At 31.0% G+C, this 20,975-nt stretch overlaps 2 pseudogenes; both read left to right on the top strand.

Moving 5' to 3' along the window:
* Window positions 1-2,894: 2,894 nt before the first annotated feature.
* Window positions 2,895-5,363, top strand: LOC120170284 (annotated as a pseudogene).
* Window positions 5,364-18,504: 13,141 nt separating this feature from the next.
* On the top strand, window positions 18,505-20,975 carry LOC120170351 (annotated as a pseudogene).

A 20,975-nucleotide genomic window follows, 5' to 3' on the forward strand; every position in this document is an offset into this window, starting at 1 on the left:
TTATAAGGTAATATTTATTTATAAGTCCCTAAATAATTTTTTTCTAATTAAATGAATAATTATGTTTTTTTAATTAATCATTGGTATCTGATTTATTGATCGACTAATCTAGATTGGGTACTACAGAGACAAGGATGACCCACCCAACTCAATTTACTTCATTCGCAAACGACAGGGTTTGAACCCTTAACTTTACCTAAGGAATCTAGTGCTTCATCTTATTAAATCAACTGATTGTTGATAAAGAATTATAGTTTATTGATAATGTCTGAGACCCATGCAGTGATAATGCATCATATACAAAGTCGAAACTATTTTATTAGTGAGAAAGGATATGCCTCAATTTTTTTTAAGTCAAATTATTTTTTAGGTTTTTCATACTTCCGAAACTAAGAATATTAAATTTTATTTCTCCAGTTTTTAGATCAAATTACTTTTAAGGCCCTTCTTAATTTTGAAACTTATCAAGTATTGAGCTCATACTTATTTTAAAATTAAATAAATTAAATTACATCCTTATTTTTTCTATTTAAATATTAATTAAATTCTCATTAATTTTAAAATTAAACAAATTGAATCATAACCTATAGACAAAATAAGTTTCATACTCACCAATGTAATATTTATTCATAGCTTTCTTAATCTATTGACAACACACACCTTACAGATGTAACTGCTCGAACCTAAGAGCTATAAGGAGAATAGTATTCCCTTAGGTCACTTGATGGCTTCAAAACACTACTCATTTAAAATAAAGTTTAAAATAGAATTGTGCAGTGGTGGGCGATAAATGACCCGTTACAAACCCCCCACCTTAGGAGTAAAGCTATAAATGAGATAAGACAAATTATATATTATTTGAGTTTAACTCAGTCAATGCTTGATTTTAGTAAATTTGACTCGAGTTTGAATTTGGTTCAAAATAAATTACTTTATATCTGACTTGAAAAATTCACGAATAATTTGAAAGAATACTCTATTAAAATTTTAATATAATAAAAACTTGAAAAGCTCGCGCCTGATTGCACATGCTAATTTTGTTCACGTCATGCTTCAAAAAGTGGCTTCACCAACATAATGAAAACTCCATTGTTATCATCTTCGTGATCACTCAATTTTGATGCCAAAACACCCATTGTTTCATGACAAGTTATGTTATTCATCAATATTTAAAATGTAAAAGGTAAAAAGAAAAGAATAATCAGGTAAATGAGTTTATAAACGAGTCGGTAAATGAATTTATTCATAAACATATATAAATGAATCGAACACACCAATGTTCGTGTTCTTTTGTTTATTAAATGAATATAAAATATTTATTCATACTCTATTATTTAACTCAATAAACAAACATAAACGAACGTTATATAAATATTTTAGAAATGATTCATCGAATGTTCTCTTCATTTCATTTACACCCCTTTGTGTACCTTCATCGTTTTATTGGCTATCCATTTGACATGGTTGAAACAGTTTTACAGGAAGCACCATAGCTTGTAACATGAATTTGCAAAAAGAAATAAAATAAAATATAACATTTCATTCATTTACCTAGTTAAAAATAGTATCACAAAATGGAAAATAAGCACCGTTTTCACTTTTCAATTCCATTCTAATTAGAATAGTGAAAATCTTTGTGAATGTGGGAAAACATGAACCTTTTCTTAGGGAAAAAGAATCCATGTCCTATCAAACTACAAGACCTTAGTTCAAATAGAAGACGGGAAGAGACATATTTCAAATATTCACTCAACAAAACAGTCATTGTAGTATAGTTAAGATCCAATTGAGATTTACATAAAAATTTATAAATTATCCACTAAGAGAGACAGTATGGTAGGATTCAAAATTAAACTTACAATTTCAAATTCCTGAATCTCAACTCTTTGTGTCAGCACTCATTAGCCTTAGTTTTAATTATTTAACACAAAAAATAATTATTTTTAAACGTTTTTATACTCGATAAATATAAAAAAGCTCATTTTACATTACCAACACGAATATGTGTGAACACATATATATATGCCGCAATAAGGGTCATAAATGTTTATTTTGTCCTTGTTGAAAATAAATGTTTTCACATATATAAATGACTAAATGGGCAGATATATATAGGTACACGCGCGGGAATGTTCCTAATCTAAATTTGGATTTTTCTTTATATTACGCGTAAAGATAAACACAATCATAAAATTACTTTTCAATATTGATGTAAATAACCACTTTAATTTTTATTCTCTTTTTAAAACATTTTATTCTTTTAATGTTTTAATTTTTTGTTAAAACATATTTTATAGGACAAAAATCGTTAATTGATTAACAATTAATCAATATTATTAAAGAAACACAAAATATATTATTATTTTGAATGATGTGACATATGTCACATCATTAATGACAATATATATTTATATAATTATTGGATGATATGACACAAATTATATCATTATTTTGAGTAATGTGATATATTTTACATTATCATTTTGAGTGACATAATACATATTATATTATCATTTTAAAAGATATAATAAATGTTACGTTATAAATTGAATAATGTGAAAATATCACATCAATAATATGAATTAATCTTTTATTAACTAATAATTTTTCTCTAATAAAATCTGTTTTGACTCAAAATTAAAATATTGAGAGATAAAATACTAATAATATATATATATTACTGCAAAAGTTAAAAGCAATTTTATGGTTATGCCTATTCTTTTCCAATTTCAACTTTTACCAGTATATTGTGAAAGCGTTAAATATAGTTACAGGTTAGTAGTTAGCGGTATTGATGTAAGCATGAATCTCAACTTTCACGTGTCTTGTTTTCTTCTTACACGGTAGCAGTGTAATTTCCCTCTATAAATCATCCAGACATGGCTACTGAACTCACCTCATGCATACAAGAAAATCAAAAACACAAATCAGAGAAAATATAGTAGAGAGTGATGGTTTGCTCCGTCGTAACCGGTTGGAAAAAACTAAGCGGCGATAAGAACTGGGAGGGTCTCCTTCAACCTCTAAGCCCCGATCTCCGCCGCTACTTAATCCACTGTGCTCAAAGTGCCGGAGCCGTCGGAGACCTCTTCAATGGCGAAACCCACGAACCCGACGCCACAAAACAAGATTTCTTCTCCAAGGCTGGTCTTGTAAAAGGAAACCCATACAAGTACGATGTTACACACTTCCTTTACGCCGGCTGCGACCAAGTTGAGCCGTCGTGGTTCGGGTATGTGGCGGTGGCCACCGATGAAGGAAAGCATGTCCTTGGCCGGAGGGACATTTTGATCGCTTGGAGAGGAACCGCAACATGGTCGGAATGGCTCAACGATGCCCATTTATTATACAAAGAGACGCTTCGGACCTATTCCCCACTGCCAGAGAACACAAGGCTACCGTTCACTCGGGTTTCCACTCTCTCTATACCGGTACCAGATCGGATTCTCCTCATACCAAAACTAGTGCCAGACAGCAGGTTCGTACCTACATATACATATATACATACATACATACATATATATACTTAGATCCACTTGAGTAAAAAAATAAATGATTGAGATTCAAACATTTAATCTCAGTATTGATTTTTCCTTATCAACGATTCTAAAAAATATCTTAAAAGATTTTACAAAAGTTTTACATTAGATGTAAGTAGATCATATATATATATATAAACTTCGTATTTTAAGTTGAATTTGATCAAATTGAGTTGAGATTTTTCCGCTTGATGAGGTGGGTAGAAACTATTTTGTCCTACTTTATTATGGGTAATTATACGTTACATATATCACATCATCATTTTAGACATATTATATGTGTCAGCATTACATTATCATTTTGGGCATATGACATCAATTACATCATCACTTGTGTAAATGTGGTTTGTATTGCATCATCACTTTGTATACGAGGTATGTATCATATCATCACTTTAAACATAAGTCTTGTCACAACAACGTAGAGTGTCAAATTTTAGTTAACTAACAATTTTCATCCAATCAAAAGTTATTTTATCCTAAGATAAAACATTAAGGGTCAAAGTACTTTGAAAAAAAGAATAAGGACTAAAGTGAATATTTTATTAAACATCATATATTTTTTTAGCATTATACCAAAAATCAATGTATAAAACATTATAACTACGGTATTAAACTAAATCTCACTTTAATATTTTGTTATTAAATTGATTGAATTAGTATTTTATTAAGTAATTTTTCTATTTAGATAACAAAATATGTAAAATATAAAAATTATGTTTAATCGAATTAGTTCGGATTTAGATTAAAATTCGAATAAAATTTTCAGGTCAGATTCATAATTATATTTTGAGTCAGATGTCAGACCGGATTGAGTCAATTTAAACCCCATCCTAACCTCTCCGGTTGCACCAATAACTAATTCCTTGTTGCCTTGCTTCCTCCAGGTCCTGGACGCGGTAAAGGAGCTTGTGAACAAGTACAAAGATGAGGAAACAAGCATAACAGTCACGGGCTTTAGCTTGGGTGCAGCACTCGCAATGCTAACCGCAATGGACATAGTTGCCAATGGATATAACAAGCCCACCCAAGGCAACCCGGTCATGGTCACGGCCTTCACTTTCGGCGGTCCGCGTGTTGGAAACGCTGGTTTGGCAGACGTATTTGATACACTCGGTGATCACCTCCATCTTCTTCGTATCAAAAACGAAAAGGATTTCATTCCTACTCTTCCACCAGGGATATTCTCATACGCTGAATTCGGAATTAAGTTGATCGTTAACTCTTATAAGTCGGAGTACTTGAAGTGGAAGGGACCCTTCGGCTACTATGCTGTTTTGCTAGATGAACATGAACATGAACTTAACGACATAGGCTCTCTAGACGAAGTCGAACCTGAATACGAACCTAAACGCAAACGTGTACGAAGTGAATTGAGTTCGCTATATGAAGATGAATATGAACCTAAACGCCGGCGTGTTGGAGGAGCCCTGCCGCAATATTATAGTTGTCACAACATGGACGTGTATGCTCATGGAGTTGCAATCAAAGACATCGATAAGAACACTCCTGCAGATAAACTAGATTACGATATAGCACTCGTGAACAAATATTTAGACCGTGTGAAGAACGAGTATAAGATTCCTCCGAATTGGTGGGTCGGTGACAACCGCAAGAAGATGTTTCAATTGCAGAATGGCCGATGGGTGGTTGTTTGAATCTGGAAGGCGTTGCTTGGCTTGGTTAAAAAGCATTCTATAATACATATTATGATATAAATAAGCTTAGCTCTTAAGTAGAGCTTGGTGTTTCCCTAGTTGAGATTCACTTACCTCTTAGTATATGTCCTGAACTTGGTACGGAGCGCAATAAAGCACCTTATGTTCGGGGTATGCATGTTGTAAAACTTGTTTTTGCAATGTAATAAAAGACGTACCATTGGTACGGTGTCTTCAATTATATTCACCTTTATGCATGATTTCTCTTGCTGTTATCGGATTCAATTTCGAGATTCAATGATTTAAATCGGTTGAAATAAAGGAATTAAAATTAAAAATTGTATAGTCCGATAAGATTGATTCGATTTAGACTTAATTTTAAGGAAAATATATGATATGTAATAATTAATTATCTTTTATATTTGAAGGACCATTATTATAATGTTTTTCTCTATATTTTTTCAATTAACTCTCATTTTTATCAAATAAAAATATGATTTTTTTGGTACTAATATCGGATCGATTTAAGTGTGGATTTCAATTCTAAAATTCGAGTCAAATTTAGATCGAATTTTTTTCTAAACTCGAATTAAATATTAAATGGAGTGTATAATACTCAAATATGATTCTAAGTCAATCAAAAATTTAACTCGATCCTACCCATGACTACCTCTAAATATATGAAAATGTTACTCGATCATATATTATATATAATAAAATAATATATTAATTTGATATCGTAATATATTTTAAGAAATTTAAATAATTAATTAAAGAGACATGTAAATTAAGACTGTTTATGGGGGGGATTACTATTAGTGTATTAAATAATAAACCATTTATATTAATTACTTGAAAAAGTATTTAAAATTAATACTTCATACATCACAATATTAAAAAGAGAAAATCGCCTCAGTGACCAAAAATAACTTATAATATTAAAACCGTTGCGATTTTATTTTCAACGTTGCGATTCTCTTCTAAATCGCGTTGCGATTCTCTTCTAAATCGCGTTGCGAATCTCTCAATCGCGTTGCGATTCTCTTAATCGCGTTGCGATTCTATAAATCGCATTGCGATTCTATCAATCGCATTGCGATTCTATCAATCGCATTGCGATTCTCTTCTAAATCGCGTTGCGAATCTCTCAATCGCATTGCGATTCTATCAATCGCATTGCGATTCTATCAATCGCATTGCGATTCTATCAATCGCATTGCGATTTTCTTCTAAATCGCGTTGCGAACTTGGAAGCTCGCGTTGCGATTTTCTTTTGACCGTTGCGATTTTCTTTTTTACGTTGCGATTTTCTAAATCGCAACGCGATTTTGATATCGCGTTGCGATTTTATTGGTCATTTTGGCAAATCCAAAAAAAGTTGGTTAAAATCGTATATTATAAGGTATTTTTGGTCACTGAGGCGATTTTCTCTATTAAAAAATATTATTAAAATTACTTTATTATTTATTTTATAATATCATTTAAAATAAAATAAATTTTGTAACTCTTTTCACTTTTGTCCTTTCTGAAATATAATTATTTAATTTATAAGTCATTTTTAATTAGTTCTTTTTAATTTTGACTCTTTTAAAATTTTATAGTTCTATCTTGATGTTTCTTATATTAAATTTATTATTTGATTTATCGATGTATGTACATATATTATTTCGGGAAATGTGTATAATTAGCAATGCATATTCATGTAATAAATAAGAATATTAAAATTTTAGATTAAATTTTAAAATTCGCTAATGAATTTATCGATTGAAATTAGAGACAAATCGAGTTGATATTAGGGTAATTACCCTTGTAGATTTTTATATAATATATTTTATATGATTTCCTAATCTATTTCTCTTAAAATTTTATGATTTCGTACCTTCTATATTTTTAATATAATTTATTAAAAATTATATTTATATAAAATTTCCTACCCATTCCTACTTAAACTATCTTAATTTAAAACCATTCTTTTACTAAATTTTTCAAAAACAATATTAAATTAACGAGGACAATTTAGAACACACATACAATATCCACAAAATAATATAAAATAATATATTCTAACCAATAGAAATCCAATTGCAAAGATAAAAATGACATTTTGATAATCTGTCAGCTACCATGTTTGATCACAGCTTTATTTCATAAATGAAGACAAATTTTACAATGACAATGAAACCATTACAAGTACTGATGTGTCTGAAACTGATTCTGAAATATAACTATAAACTACAAATCTCTATGCTTGGAAATATCAATGTGAAACAATTTTATTGTTGTAACCATTTTGGCTGACTTACATTTATTACATTTAGGGACGTATTTAAAAATATTTTCGAGTATATATATGTATATATATATATATATATATATATATATATATATATACATAATTTTTTATAGGGATAGACTCAAATAAAATTTTAAAATATGTATAATCAATAAAATAATTAATTAATTGAAAAATTTTAAATTTAAAAATAAATCATTCTAAATAATATGTGGATCCATCCCTACCCATATAAAGTGACATGACTTTTTATAAAATATAAAACGTAGGAATAGTTATCAATCTTTTAATAGATGTAATTAAATCATAAAATATATATTTTTATTTAAATAAAATTAAGATTTCAGTTAAAAATTATTTTTAGTGAATAAAAATTAAAATTGAGTTCGAGTACCTATTATGTGTGGAAAAGATTAATATTCCTACAATACTCATAAAACCGATGCTTACTTGATAGTAGTTTTTTTTTATTCCAATACAAAAAAAAATTAGTTGACCCTATTTTCATCTGTAATGGGGTAAGGGGGGTATGGTAGTAGGTTATCCCCAACACTAGGATAAGAACAACTTCCGTGGAAGACCTTCGATAATTATAAATTACCTACCGTGAGACTCAATCTCATGACCACAAGGTTAAGAGCATTGCGCTCTACCAACTGAGCTGGACGAACAATTATTCCAGTACAATAACACTATTTAATATAGGTTTAAATTAAGATGAATTCTCGAATTATCCAAAATAATATTAAACTATAATTTTCTCTAAGATGAAAGGCCCGACAACCTTTTTCTTATTTTTTATTTTATTTTGTATTTTTATTGTAACAATGTATTATGTAAAATAAGTTAATAATATTAATAAATCTGGACGAAATCATTATGTTTCACATATTTTCCTATTTTTGTATCTATATGTTTTTCTAATATTTTATACAATTAAATATTCAGTAAATTACAAATTTAGTAATTGAAATTTACACTTTTTCATATTTCACTCATTGTACTTTAAAACTTTTCAATTTCCTCATTGAACTTAATTCATTAGGTTTTTTGGCCACTTAGTCGTTTTTTCACTAATGGCTTTATAAATGAGTTGTTATATAGATGTAAAACTATGTCTTTTGGTGATTTTTTTTAAAGGTGTCATTTTAATACCATTAACTATTTAACTATAGAATTACTAAAAAAAATCTAATGTATTAAGTTCAATGATGAAATTAAAAACTTTAAAAGTCCAACAAGCAAAATAAAAGAGAGGGTTGAGAGCATTTTAAGAGACAAAACAAAAAAAATTGAAAAAACAAGGTGGCTTGTGTTACTCAAAGTGGTAAAAAGAATGAATATATGTTAAAGAAATTGGTAAATTAATGCCTAGACCCTTCCAGCTTTAGCATGTTTTTATAAAATGGTCACCGCTCATTCTTTATTTTTAATTGTTTGATATTTGGCATCATATTTACAATACTTTCAATTTAGTCACTGATTTAGTTTATTCATACCTTAATTGTTTTAATTTCGACAACTTGTTTTACATTCCTCTCAATTTAGTCACTGACTTGACATTTTTCTTGATTTATTTGTTTTAATTCCGGCATGTTATTTTCATTTCTTTTAATTTGGTCACTAACTTGCATTTAATTTTATTCTAACATTCAAATCGACCTTGTGGCGACGCAATCCAGGGTGTGAGCCGCATTATTATGGTTTGTACTCGATTAATTTCTAACAAATAACTTTTACTGACTTCTAACTTACTAATTTCTAACTTTTAACCTCTAATTTTTAATTTTATATTCGAATCATGGTACGACCTTGCAACGACCCGTCCCGGGATACGACTAGCATTATTTACGATTCGAGTTAAATATTAAAATTAACACTAACTTTTTATTTTTGTTATTTAATTTTTATGCACCTTTAAATTTGTGCCATTTATTTTTCCTTTATTTTACTTTAATCCTTAAAATTCTAGCACTTTAATTCAGCATTTTAATTTTCAAGCCCTTGAATTTCCAGCACTTACTTTTCTATATTTTCATTTATGCCTTTTAATTTGCATTTCATCTTATTTTGGTCCTCACTATCACTCGTGGTCTATTTATTTCCACGTACCTATAGTTTTATTGTTTATATTTTAGTCTTATTTATTATTTTTCATGTTTATATGGTATTTCAATCTTGACTGTTAGTTTATAGAATATTCATGTTAGTCTCTTATTTATGTTAATAGAGAACCGATGCTTGATTTATATTTTGGATTTGAAATCGAACTTGCTTACCTTTATTATCACTACTCTAGTTAGAAAATAGGAATCTTTGTAGATTTATAGCATGTTTGGTCCCTTACATTTTCTCTTATGTTCGATTAGATCTTTAACTAAAGTTTATTGACTTAGCTATTTAATTATTGTTTCTTTTAATTTATTCACTATGGTCACTACCCCCTTAAACATATTTCTTCATATTATATATATGTGTGTGTTTGTGTATTATTATTTGAACTTTATTTTATTATAAGTCATAATATTTTTCTTACTTATACGAAAGATAAATTTTTTTGTGAAGGAAATCTATGAAGACATCTCACAACTACAAGGGAAGCATGTCTTCGATGATTTTTCGCATAAAAGTCCTTTTATATTCAATTGATTTTTACTTTGTCATGTTGATACTATACCTTTTTTTAAAAAAATTAAATGTATTATCAATAAAAAATTTAAAAAAAAATACCGTTTTGTAAGGGGATCCATGAAAAATTCTTCCAACTACAAGAGAAATACATTTTCAAATATTGTTCGTACAAAATAGTTAAGGTAAATAAATAACTTTTTTTAATGTTAGATATTAATTATTCATAAAAGTCGTCGTGTGATGGGAGACTTCTTTAGTGTAAAGTCGTCGTCTCCTTACTATTGACTTATTTATTTATTTATAACTCACCTTCTCATGACAATGATTTTTCCTCGTATATAGAATAATAATAGTTGTTATTATTATTACTATGAAGTAATTATTTATATATTATTTATTAATTGATTAATTTAAATTTAGTATTTTTAGAGGTTTATTATGTGATAATCTTCTTGATCTAATTTGCTGCATTTATAGGATACGGACATATGTTCTTATTTAATAGATCTATTATCTCATCTTACTAAATCAATTGGTTATTAGTTAAACAATTATTATTAAACTAGTAGTTCTACAAATTAAATTGAAAATCAACTATTTAACTAGTTCTACCTCCGATATACTTTTTATAATATTGACGACAATTATTTATGAGTCGAATTAGATGATATTTAAATCGAGTTAATGAAAGAAAAAAAAATCTACTTTATGCTTATCCAAACCCATTCCCACCCGGAATATGAACCTAAAGTCTATAGATATGTTTTCAATATTTATCATTCACCTAATCCTTTTTCTTATTTTAAGGAAAATATTAAAGTCCAAACGTTGTTGGATCAATTTATTGACTTCTATCTTTTACTTTCACTCAAATAGTTTTATATCAATGATCTATCTGTTTTGTTGTGTGTGGTTGGAATTTGTTATAGATATTATTGCAACTTTAATATTTATTTATATTTTAATCAATTTATTTACTTTTGAATATTATAATTTTTTAGGGTAAATTATATTTGTGGCAGCTCAATTATGAGATATTTTAATATAATTATCGATCTTCTAATTTTATCAATCAAATTATTTAACTATTTAAATGATATAAATCAAGCTACTTATTATTAACATTTGATGGAGAAACTAACATGACAATTAACAGAATTGATATGATTATACATTTGGTCATCATTACTTAACTAGTGACACATATCACCATCTGATACGATGATTAATTTATTAAATTAAATTAAAATTAAAACTAAATTAATAAAAATACATTTAACTATACATTATGTCTTCATTAATTAGTTACAAATTTTAATAATTATCCTATATTATTATTTTAAAACCTCATATTTTGTACTAGTTAGCTTATTTTATTTCTAAATTAAATATATTTTATAATAAAAATAAACTAAGCTATTGGTGTAAATATCTATTATTTAATATATATATATATATATATTATGCATATTTACGGTTAAGTATGTAAATAATAAATGCCAAAGTCAACATCAAATTTAAAAATACATAGTTTCACGTAATATCTATTTATTATAGAATAATCGCTTTGACCTCTATTCTTTTCTCGAAGCATTTTGGTCTCGCAATATTTCATTTTGGATAAAATATTCTCTGATTGGATGAAAACTGTTAGTTGACTAACGATCGATGTTTGTTGCTCGCATGTCACATGCCACATGTACGTAAGTGATGATGTGTCACGTGCTATGTCATCATTTACATACATGTGGCATGTGATACATCATCGCTTTGAACACGTGGCATGTGATACATCATCACTTTAAACACATGATATGTGTCACATCATCTTTTACGTACACGTGGTACGTGACACAACATCATTTATGTACACATGGCACGTGACACATCATCTCTTATGTACATGTAGCATGTGACACGTCATCACTCATTTACGTAATATATGTGCCTATGTCATCATTTAGACACATAATATTTGTCATATTGGACAAATAATTATTTTATATCAAAATAAAATACGAGAAATTAAAATAATCTTAAAAAAATTTAAAAGTGAATAAAATAAGTCACTTGCCTTGTTTTTTAAAATGGGAGAATACTTGGCCTATATAAAGCTCCCAACCATGGTTACTCGAGTCGTCTCAGGCACACAACAAAACTTATAAAATGGGAAAAGAAGGGAGAAAAAGAATGGTGGACAACTACATACCAAGCAATTGGAGAAAACTGAGCGGCGAGAACAACTGGGAAGGTCTCCTTCAACCTCTAGATTCTCATCTTCGCCGCTAGATCATTCACTACGGCCAAAGGGCTGGAGCTGCGGTAGACATTTTCAACAGTAACACCTATGGACCTAACGCCTCCGAAGAAAACTTCTTCACCAGGGCATGTCTCGTAAAAGGAAACCCATTCGAGTACGACGTGCGCCGCTTCATCTATGCAGGCTCAAAACATGTAAAGCCCGCATGGATCGGTTATGTGGCGGTGGCCACCAACAAAGAGACGCGCGTTCTGGGCAGGAGAGACGTCTTGGTTGCTTGGAGAGGAACCAAAACAGCCTCGGAATGGGGCAATAACTTCCGAGTTTTTCCACTAGTATCGGGTTCAGACCTATTCCCGGGTCAGAGTGAAGTTAAGATGCACAAGGGCTTCTACTCTCTTTATACTGGAACAATACCAGTTTCTACTCATGATAAAATTAGTGCCAGAAAGCAGGTATCTACTCTCTTTATACTGGAACAATACCAGTTTCTACTCATGATAAAATTAGTGCCAGAAAGCAGGTATCTTCTTGTATACTGTTATACCTCTTTTGAATCTCTTGTACTCCCCAGAATCTCTTCTACTCCCCATATCAAAACATCTAAAGAATTCTTTCATTAGAAACCTCTCGAAAGATCTCGAGCACCTAGAACCTTATACCTCTAGGATTTCCTTCGACTAAAAGGAGTAGTGCACGATCGATAGGTTAGATGTTAATGCTGCCGCAAAAAGGTATTACCGAGACATATCCTGTTATCTGGACCAATAGGATCCCTACAGTAACTAACGCCAACCGGTTTTGCCAATGCATCTTCAATCTGTCGAGTCCCTTACTAGAGATAACATAAGACACCCTTAGTCAACTCTGTCGGACTGAGAAGGCATTGAAGTAAGACCATTCTAAGAAGTAGACTTAAATTTCCTAAGTAACTCCTATCACTCATTCTCATAGTAGCTTGTCGTGTGAGGAGTCTAAAGTCCCTATAAGCAAATCTAGTATTTACAGTTTATTTTGCCTTTATATTTTTATTTGTTTTCACTCAGCACAATTCAATTTGCCATAACATCTCAATCTGCTACCATATTACCATCAGACAATTTCCACAACATCCATTCATTTTGCCACATCATTTTCATTTGCAAATAACATCACTAACTTTACTTAGGTGACATAGTAAAGCGCTTTGACCGAACTTATCAATTTCCTCCAATCCCTGTGGAGACGATACTCACTCATCACTGTATTACTTGTTCGATTGTGTATACTTGCACATAATTCTGCATCCATAATTAGTACTCACTAATAGCGGACAATCCTCCTTATGATGTGTTTCAAGAGTCAAATTTGAACAAAAATTTTTCTCCTAATTAATCTCTATTGAGTTTGGCATATTTACATCTACATTCTCCAAAGATGTTAGATTATCTTTTCAAAGATGAAAGCTTTATTGGATTTCTACAAAAGTCCAGGCGAAGAAAGCCGGTGTTATCAAAGACAAAATGGGGCAACAAGGTTATAATTCTGACTGCAACAAGAGTTCCATAAATGAAACATTTCTTTTGAGACTTTAATGAAACAAAGAATATATAAAGATGCAATTTGATCAGATGGCTTTTCAGAAATACAAAGCTTGATAGCATAAATTGCTACACTGATATCTGAAGTAAACCTTGGAAAGGAATGATCAAGTGGAATAAGATAAAATTCGCCACTTTCGAGTCAAATGAATATTGAATCAACATTTATGCATTCATAAGAACATCATTTGCATAAAAGATCATGCATTACATTGATACATTTGATTGCATTTACATTTTCACATGAGGATACAAGAACAAAATACCTTACAAATGGAAGGTAGAATTCAAATCCCAAATGCATGATTCATATTAGGAGAGGCAAACATCTGAAGAATAGATGGACACAATCCACAGAAAAAACATTATTTTTGGGGCATGTTACCCAACTAACAAGTTATTTCGAAAAATGAGAAAAAGATTTCCAAAGTTTCTCATTTAATTTGAAAATGAAATTGTCGAATAGTAAGAAAGCGATTTCCAAAGTTTCTTACTTAGTAAACTATTTCCTGAATCAGTTAGTCCTTCGGGCCATCAGTAAGTCTTTCGAGCATGATGCTTAAATACTTCGGGTCATCTGTAAGCCTTTTGAGCAGTATGATAAATCCTTCAGGCCATCCATAAGACCTTCATTCAGGATGTTTTCAAATAAGATTTTAGATTCTAAGCCTGATTTTCAGGGGTTTCTTGATGATTATCTCTAAAGAATTTTTAAAAGAAAGCTAAGCCTAATTTTAAGGGGTTCCTTGACAACTAAGAAATTAATCTTGATTTTCAAGAGTTTCTTGATTCGTAAATCCTTTGGGTCATCTGTAAGTCTTTCGAGCATGATGCTTAAATCTTTCGGGTCATCTGTAAGCCTTTCGAGCCAGATGATAAGTCCTTTGGGCCACCCGTCAAACCTTTGGGTAGGATGTTTACCTATGATTTTCACATGAAAATGAGAAAACAATTTTCAAAGTTTCTCATTTAATGTTCAAGAAAATGAAAATTTTGAAAAGTAAGAAGTTTCTTACCTAGTAAATTATTTCGCACAAATTTGTAAATCCTTCGGGTCATCAATAAGTCTTTCAAGCATGATGCTTAAATCCTTCGGATCATCTGTAAGCCTTTCGAGCTAGATGATAAGTCCTTAGGGCCATCCGTCAAACCTTTGGGTAGGATGTTTACATATGATTTTCGCATGAAAATGAGAAAGACATTTTCAAAGCTTCTCATTTAATGTTCAAGAAAATGAAATTTTTGAAAAGTAATAAGTTTTTTTTACCTAGTAAATTATTTCCCACAAATTTGTAAATCCTTCGGGTCATCTGTCAGTCTTTCGAGCCAGATGTTTAAATCCTTAGGGTCATCTATTAGTCTTTCGAGCAAGATGAATAAGTCCTTAGGGCCATTTGTAAGACCTTCAGGCAGGATGTTTTTACTCTTTATTGATTTCCTAATAAAGAGTGGACAAAAACTTATTGTCTTTTTGTCTTTACCCTATTCTTGTTGGCACAAGAATGAACAAAGAGGGGCAGCTGTCGACACTAGTTTTTGTCCCGTTCCCGATACTAATTATATTTATTATTATTATTACTACTATTATTATAATAATTATATTATTATTACAAATAATACAATAAAAATAAAGACCCAATTAAAACAAAATACGGAGGCCCACTTACAAGTCCAACCCTAACAGCCGCCGCCTCCAGTGACACCTCACCACCGCCGCTGTCACCATCAGATCTCACTAGAAGAATCCAAAGGGTGAAGGAGAACCGCACACCTCACTCCCTATGGTGAGTCACAATCGTAGATCCAGTGACTCACCAAAATGAACGGTTGTCTGAGGCCTATAAAAAGCCGAACCTACTAGAGCAAAGGAGGACAGAGAGAACACAACGACAAGAACGGGAAGAGAGCAAGCAACACCAAACGAGCATCAAACAAACCGAAGGGAGAAGAAAGGAGAGGAGATCTTATATTCGTCGAAGCCCAAACATCGTCAGAAAAGTTGTTTTACCGAAGGTAAAATCTTAGATCTAGGCCGTTTTGAAGTTTTTTAGGAAAAAATGAGGGTCGTTTCGGGTATTTCGATCTACGATTTGAGCTATTTTGATTTTTTCCAACCGTGAATAATGATCGGAATAGTAACCAATGGTAGTGAATAGTGACCTGTGGTGGCCGGAATATTGACCGGCCGGTGGTCAGACGGTGAACGGAGCTCCCTTCGGTGAGGGAGTTTAGAGAGAAGTGAGAGCTTCTCTCTCCTTAGAGAGAGAAGCAAAAGTGAGAAAATGAGAAGAATTGGCCATCTTCATTTTGAGCCAAATTTGGGGTATTTATACACTCCTCAAAACTACGTCGTTTTGAGGAGGGAGTATGTGTGCAATTTCAGGATTGATAAATCACGTCTATGGTCCCTGTATTCTGTAATCTTCTATTATAGTCACCGAAATCAGGTTTCTATATCTTTTAATTTTGTCTTCACATCTTATTTATTTTTATTTTAGTCACTACCCGTATATTTACATATATTTAAATAATATTTTAGGATTATTTACACTTTTAATATACATATTTTATAATATTTTGTATATTGACCAATAATTTATATATTTTTTAATTTAATCCTATATTATTATTTTGGTTATTATTTAATTGCAACTTTATTTTATATTTATTATTACCTTTTATGTTTAAATATTTTAAAACTAATACTTATCTATTACCTTTTATTTTAGTTGCATATGTATCCTAATAATATATACTAGTGTTTAAAATGAAATAAAATAAAGAATAATTAAAAATAGTAATAAAGACATAAAATGCTACCATTATTAATAGTAATAATAAAAAATTAAAAAGGTAGAGCATTATAATTATGGATGCTCCACTTTAAAATTTTTGTTTTAATATAAGATAGAGCACTAACTTTTGTCCATAAATTTGGCCATATTTTAATACTAATCCCACGTTTCTTTCTTAATTTTAATGTTTCGATTTATTTTTTATTTTTTTCTTGAAACATGTATTTTATTATCTTAATTTTAATATTTTTAATATTTTCATATTATTAGAGGATTATTTACAACTATAGTACTTTGCATATTAAGTAGTTATAATAGTAACCTTAATTTTTATATTTTCTTGATTAAATCATTAAAATTGTTATATGTAATTGGGTTATATTATTTTGTACAATAAGTCATAAAATATTTTCTTAACTGATTAGGAAAGTATTTTAAATGATTTGTTGGTATAAAATAATATCCTTACTATTTTTATGGGATCATAAATTGAAATTAAATACAAATTTGTTAATTTATTGCAAAGATATTAATTAATAAACAAATGTACTAATTTTGGGCGTTGTGGGGGTGTTAATCCTTCCCACACATAACTGACTCCTGAACTCATTTTCTGGTAAGCATACCCTTTTTGTGTTATTTTAATATTATTTTTATAAATTTTATTAAAATAACATAACATTTTTTTTGACCAATCACACCTCAATAGAATGATTGGTGACGACTCTACAAATTGTGTTTTATCTTATGTAAGAAGAAAAAACTTACTTTTTTGAGATGAGATTTAGAAAGCAACGGCACTTGTTTTCACCGGGCGAAATACCATCTCGACAGTTACAATAGATTTAGAATTTATTGTATAAATATGATGAGTTTTATAAAATATAATAATTAAATTTGAGCTCACGAAATTCATCGTGTAGACACTACAAATTTCTGTTAATTTTAATATTTTGTAAAACTATAATGTAAACCTGATGAGTTTCAAATTTATTATAGTAAATAATTTCGATCCTAAATTAATTTTCAACTCTTGTATTTTCAAAAAAAAAAAAAAAGTGGGGCTATAATATTTGGCAAATTTATTGTGTAAGCTGTGTTGATGTAAGCATGAATCTCAGCTTACACGTGTCTTGTTTTCTTGGGTCGTATTTTTTTAATTCGATTTCATGTCAAGTTCGGTTTTAAAGTGAAAAATACTTGATCCGACCAAATACGAAAAATAAAATAATTATATCTTATATATTTAAAGATAACTACGATAAAATTGATCTCTATATTATTTTTTAATTAGATTCATATTTTTATCGAATGAAATTAATATTTTTTTATAAATATTTTGTGTTTGATCGGATCAAATCAGATTTAGATTTTATTTTAAAAAGATGGATCAAGTTCGGGTTAGATTAACTCACCCTAAACCTAAATTAAATCAAATTTTAAGTAGAGAATATATATTTTCCAGATCTAGTTATGTTGGTCGGAAATTTGGTCCGTGTCCATCCTTATATATATATATATATATATAAACTTTGGATTTTGAGTTGGGTTTGATACGATTAAGTCGTTTTTTTAACTTGGTCGGCTGGAATATTTGGCAAATTTATTGTGTAAGCTGTGTTGATGTAAGCATGAATCTCAGCTTACACGTGTCTTGTTTTCTTCTTACACAGTAGCAGTGCAATTCCACTATATAAACCACCCAGCCCTGGCTACTCATGCATACAAGAAAATAAAAAAAAAACCAAATCAGATAAAATAGAATCGAGAGTGATGGTTTGCTCCGTCGTAACCGGTTGGAAAAAATTGAGCGGCGAGAAGAAATGGGAAGGTCTCCTTCAACCTCTAAACCCCGATCTCCGCCCCTACTTAATCCACAACGCTCAAAGTGCTGGAGCCGCCGGAGACCTCTTCAATTGCAAAACCCACGAATCCGACGCCACAGAACAAGACTTCTTCTCCAAGGCTTGTCTTGTAAAAGGAAACCCATACAAGTACGATGTTACACACTTCCTTTAAGCCGGCTGCGACCTTGTTGAGCCGTCGTGGTTCGGGTATGTGGCGGTGGCCACCGATGAAGGAAAGCATGTCCTCGGCCGGAGGGACATTCTGATCGCTTGGAGAGGAACCGCAACGTCGTGGGAATGGCTCAACGATTTCGTTTTTATTATACAAAGAGACGCTTCGGACCTATTCCCCACTGCCAGAGAACACAAGGCTACCGTTCACTGGGGCTTTCACTCTCTCTATACCGGTACAAGATCGGATTCTCCTCATACCAAAACTAGTGCCAGACAGCAGGTACGTATAGGATGGTAACGATAGCCGAACTCGACGTGTTTCGACTTGATCTGGTCTTATTGGCACATATTTTTTAATTCGATTTCATGTCAAGTTCGGTTTTAAGGTGAAAAATCTCTAATTCGACCAAATGCGAAAAATAAAATAATTATGCCATATATATTTAAAGATAAATACGATAAAATTCCTTTTTCTATTATTTTTAATTAGATTCATATTTTTATCGAATAAAATTAATATTTTTTATAAATATATTTGTGTTTGGTTAAATCAGATTTAGATTTTATTTCAAAAAGACGGGTCAAGTTCGGGTCGGATTAACTCACCCAAATCGGGTTAGGTTTGTCAGAAATTTAGTCCGTGTCCATCCCTAAATATATATATATATATATATATATATATATATATATATATACTTTGGATTTTGAGTTGGGTTTGATACGATTAAGTCGTTTTTTTAACTTGGTCGGTTGGATTTGGATTTAGAAAGAATCCACCATATCCTAGCCTATTTGGGAATAATTACAAAAATATTTTTCATATATTAGTTAGGTTTATAATACTTTTATCTAAATCTAATGGGTTTCGACCCGACTTTATAGAGTCAATTCTTTTTAATTTGAAAATTTGAGTTTGTCTTGGATGAGATTTTTTTTTGAAGGTGTGGTGAGATTGAATTAGGATTTAGGGTGAAAAATCTCCTACATGAAATGATAATATAATTATTCTTTATATATTTAAGATTAATTACAATAATATCTCTTTATATTTTCTCAACTAAATTGTTTATTTTATCTTTTATTTTATATATGTGTATGTTGAGTCGAGTGCGGATCTTACTTCAAATATCAGGTCAATAAAATCTCCAACATGTTTTAAAAATTCAACCCGACCTAACCTACTCATACATATCCCTAATCAAAACTCCATCTTAATCGGCCCGGTTGCCATCGTTTTGTATATACTTGTTTTGTACCACATTTCTTTACCAATAATTGTTGCCTTGCTTTCTCCAGGTCTTGGACGCGGTAAAGGAGCTTGTGAACAAGTACAAAGATGAGGAAACAAGCATAACAGTGACGGGCTTTAGCTTGGGTGCAGCACTCGCAACACTAACCGCAATGGACATAGTTGCCAATGGATATAACAAGCCCACCCAAGGCGACCCGGTCATGGTCACGGCCTTCGCGTACGGTGGTCCTCGTGTTGGAAACGCCGGTTTGGCAGACGTATTCCATACACTCGGTGATCACCTCCATCTTCTTCGTATCAAAAACGAAAAGGATTCCATTCCTACTCTTCCACCATGGTTTTTCTCGTACGCTGAATTCGGAATTAAGTTGATCGTTGACACTAACGAGTCAAAGTACTTAAAGAAGAGAATCTTCGGCTCCTATGCTGTTTTCCTAGATGAACATGAACTTAACGACATAGGCTCTCTAGACGAAGTCGAACTTGAATACGAACCTAAACGCAAACGTGTACGAAGTGAATTGAGTTCTCTAGATGAAGATGAATATGAACCTAAACGCCGACGTGTTCGAGGAATCCTGGCGGATGATTATAGTTGTCACAACATGGACGTGTATGCTCATGGAGTTGCAATTAAAGACGTCGATAAGAACATTCCGGCAGATAAACTTGATTACGATATAGCACTCGTGAACAAATATTTAGACCGTGTGAAGAACGAGTATAAGATTCCTCCGAACTGGTGGGTCGGCGACAACCGCAAGAAGATGTTTCAATTGCAGAATGGCCGATGGGTGGTTATTTGAATCTGGAAGGCGTTGCTTGGCTTGGTTAAAAAGCATTCTATAATACATATTATGATATAAATAAGCTTAGCTCTTAAGTAGAGCTTGGTGTTTCCCTAGTTGAGATTCACTTACCTCTTAGTATATGTCCTGAACTTGGT

Source organism: Hibiscus syriacus, unplaced genomic scaffold, assembly GCF_006381635.1.
Source record: "Hibiscus syriacus cultivar Baekdansim isolate YM2019G1 unplaced genomic scaffold, ASM638163v2 tig00111779_pilon, whole genome shotgun sequence".
NCBI lineage: Eukaryota > Viridiplantae > Streptophyta > Magnoliopsida > Malvales > Malvaceae > Hibiscus > Hibiscus syriacus.